The following is a 3,723-nucleotide window of genomic DNA, read 5'->3' on the forward strand; positions in this document are numbered from 1 at the left end:
ACCAGAGTGTGCCAGCTTCGGGCCTACACAGGCCAGAAGCCTTTCTTCTGGCTGGCTCTCACAGTTGTGCTTCACAATCTGGAATGGTGTGGCTTGCCTTTCTGTGTCTGGTCCCCTGCTAGCAAGGATTCCCAACAGGCTCCGTCCTGATCAACTGTGCCAGCCTGTGGGCCACACACAGGTATGGCCTGGGGGACAGGTTGGGCAGACAATGTTTGATGGTGGGGGGGGGGGGTTTCAGCATTGGTTGTTGTGCTTGCCTTCTTTAAGCTTGATCCACTGTTTGAAGATTAAAACCAGAGTGTGCCAGCTTCGGGCCTACACAGGCCAGAAGCCTTTCTTCTGGCTGGCTCTCACAGTTGTGCTTCACAATCTGGAATGGTGTGGCTTGCCTTTCTGTGTCTGGTCCCCTGCTAGCAAGGATTCCCAACAGGCTCCGTCCTGATCAACTGTGCCAGCCTGTGGGCCACACACAGGTATGGCCTGGGGGACAGGTTGGGCAGACAATGTTTGATGGTGGGGGGGGGGTTCAGCATTGGTTGTTGTGCTTGCCTTCTTTAAGCTTGATCCACTGTTTGAAGATTAAAACCAGAGTGTGCCAGCTTCGGGCCTACACAGGCCAGAAGCCTTTCTTCTGGCTGGCTCTCACAGTTGTGCTTCACAATCTGGAATGGTGTGGCTTGCTGTTCTGTGTCTGGTCCCCTGCTAGCAAGGATTCCCAACAGGCTCCGTCCTGATCAACTGTGCCAGCCTGTGGGCCACACACAGGTATGCTGCTTTGGCCAAGGTAACCCTTTTTGGTTGCTGGCCTGGCACTCACAGTTGTGCTCCACAATCTGGAATGGTGTGGCTTGCGTTTCTGTGTCTGGTCCCCTGCTTGCAAGGATTCCCAACAGGCTCCGTCCTGATCAACTGTGCCAGCCTTCGGCCCACACACAGGCCTGCTGCTCCGGCTTTGGTAACCCTTCCCGTTTGCTGGCCTGGCACTCACTGTTTTGCTTCACATTCAGGTTGTTTATCGTTGGTGGACCTCTTCTGGACTGGACTGCACTTGGTGGACATCGGCCTGCAGATCTCTGCGTGGAGGATCAACATTGCTGGACATCTGCACTGGTGGACTGGTAGGGTTGTTGTTAAATTTGGTTTTTGAGCTTATGTCTGCTGCTGTGCCTACCTGCGAGCATATGCTTTGGCTCTGTCTTTATGGCTTGGGCCGGGGGGGGGGGGCATTTTCTGGTTGGGCAAGAGGATATTGTTTGGGGGTTAGGGGGGCCAGCATTGATCGCAGTGCCAGCTTTCTTTCATGTTTCATTTTTCAAGTTTGAGTGTGGGGTGGGCATGAACTGCTGTTTCACAGGACTAAAAAATGAGTGTGCCAGCTTCTGGCCTGCACAGGCCAGAAGCTCTGCTGGGTGGATGTGTTTTGTTTTGCTGCTGGTTGGCCCTAGCCTTTAAGGGGGGGGGGGGCTGACTTGGCTTGTGCAACGGGGCCTTGAATTTTGGGGTTGCGTGTGCGGCGTGTGGTGTTGACTCTGCTAACATTTCCAATTTTCTTGACAGCATCGTGGAGGAGAGGAGGACCAGCTGCAAGACCGCCTGAACATCGCTGGACTGCAGGACTGGTGTTAGTGTGAGCGAGTCCGGGTTGACATTTGGGTGGCCTTGGGGGTGGGTTCTTGCTAGCTTGGGAGGGGGGAGGCTCATCTTCAAAACACCACATCCACACCCCACACCGACATACCACAGATACATCGGTCCCGCTAAATAGTGTCTCTTAGGTAGGTAGGCCAGTTGGTAGGTGATCAGTGGATAATTGCCCTCAACATAATTATTAGGGAAACCGAGCCTAGTTTTTTTTAAAAAACTAAATAGGGACTCAGCAGGGAAAGCATTAGTGAGTGAGTGTTAGGTTTGAATTCTATATATATATATATATATATATAAAAATTTGTAATAGCTGTCAATAGGCTTCCCATTAGTGCCCCCATAACTAGGGTTCCACTGCCCATCTCTGGCACACGTGGTGGTGCCAGGCCGGCCCGGGCATACTAGTGTGTGAGTGTTTAAGGCTTCGTCACCTGTTATTGGGGTTTAGGGCCAGCTCAATTCCAGAGGAATTCAGCTGATTGGCAGGCTCAGGTTCCCTGACATAAATAGGGTTGCTTAAAAAGGCACTTGATTGTTCATCTCCAAGTCACAGAGCCACTAGAAACACAGATTTATAGCAGGTTAGTTAGGTCTTGAAAACAAAGTTGACCTTTGTTTTCTAAATCTTTTCTGATTAGTTAGGGTTGAATTTGGGAGGGGAAAGTATGTCAGAGAGGAAAGCAGAGAGGGGACCCGGGGGAAAGGCTAGGGAGAAATCTAGAGGGGAGGAGGGGAGGGGGAGGGGGACTGCTGCGGCAGCCCCTCCATCTGAGCGGAGGAGGCCCTCCCCTGCGCTGCTGCCATTCACCAGCCTGGCTTCTGGTGACAGGAAGAGGGTTCGCAAGACTCTCTTTCCTGAGGCAGCTGCTGGAGGGCCACCCCCAACCCGGGTGCGTGAGGCAGGGGCTGGCACTGGGCAGGGGCCTGCTGCTGAGGCTCCTCCTCCTCCAGTGGTTGCGAGCCAGCTGCTGGAGGAGGGGCAGCATGTGGTGTCTCCTGGGATGGGCGCGGAGCACATGACTTTCCCTGCGCTCCCGCTCACCCCAGGAACCCGGAGGATGTTGGAGGAACTGCCCGTGAGACCCCCCCTGGGGCGGTCCACCCCAGTTTCCTCTGAGGCCAGCAGCAGGCCTCTCGCGGCTGTGCAGGAGGAGAGGACGCGGGAGGAAGAGGCAGAGACTGTGGTGGAAGAGCCCACATCTCTGCCCCTTCAGCCTCGTCCATCCCCACCTGCCCGGCCGAGAGTGGGACACGGTGTGTCCGGCCAGAGCACCTCACAGGAGGTGCCGCAGGGTGGTCCCGAACGCGCTTCTCCTGGGAAGCGTGGGATGCCCTTTTCCTCCGAAATCTGGAAGCACTTCCAGACAACGGAGGATCCCCGAGCAGCCCTGTGCCTGCATTGTAGGCAGCGCGTCAGCCGTGGCAAAGATGTGTGGCATCTCTCCACGTCTGGGATGAGGTACCATATGAAGAGGCACCACCAGGCGGTGCTTCTTCGGGAGGAGGGTTCGAGTGGCGCCGCACGGCCGCCAGCTAGCCAGAAGGAGGCAGGCTCCTCTGGTGCTCTCCCCCCAAGGGTACCTGCAGGAAAGGGACGCCAAGCCTCTCTCCCGGAGATGCTTGGTATGCAGGGCGCTAGTGTGCCCAGAGAGGGGATCCGGAGGGCGAGCAGGCGCATCACGCGCCACATCGTCAACATGATAGCAGTGGATGGGCAACCGTATTCCGTAGTTGAAGACTTCGGCTTCTCAGGGCTGCTCCAAGATTGCTTTCCCTGGTACGCCGTCCCTGCTCGCACGTCGTTGAGCAGATCGGTGGTGCCCTCGTTTTACAGGGCTGCCAGGGATCATGTGAAGGCACAGCTGTCCCGGGTTGCCGGGAGAACTGTGCACTTCACATCGGACATCTGGACCTGCCCAAGTGTGCAGCAAGCGTACCTCTCGCTTACTGCTCACTGGTGGGAACCCGAGTCGGTTCTGGGTGGGGGCCGGGGGGAGGTGCCTAGCACAGCTAGACAGGGAAGGATGCGAGACCGCCAGGCCGGCTACTGCAAGGCCTTGCTTCACGCCGAGGTGC

Source organism: Eublepharis macularius, chromosome 12, assembly GCF_028583425.1.
Source record: "Eublepharis macularius isolate TG4126 chromosome 12, MPM_Emac_v1.0, whole genome shotgun sequence".
Taxonomy (NCBI): Eukaryota; Metazoa; Chordata; class Lepidosauria; order Squamata; family Eublepharidae; genus Eublepharis; species Eublepharis macularius.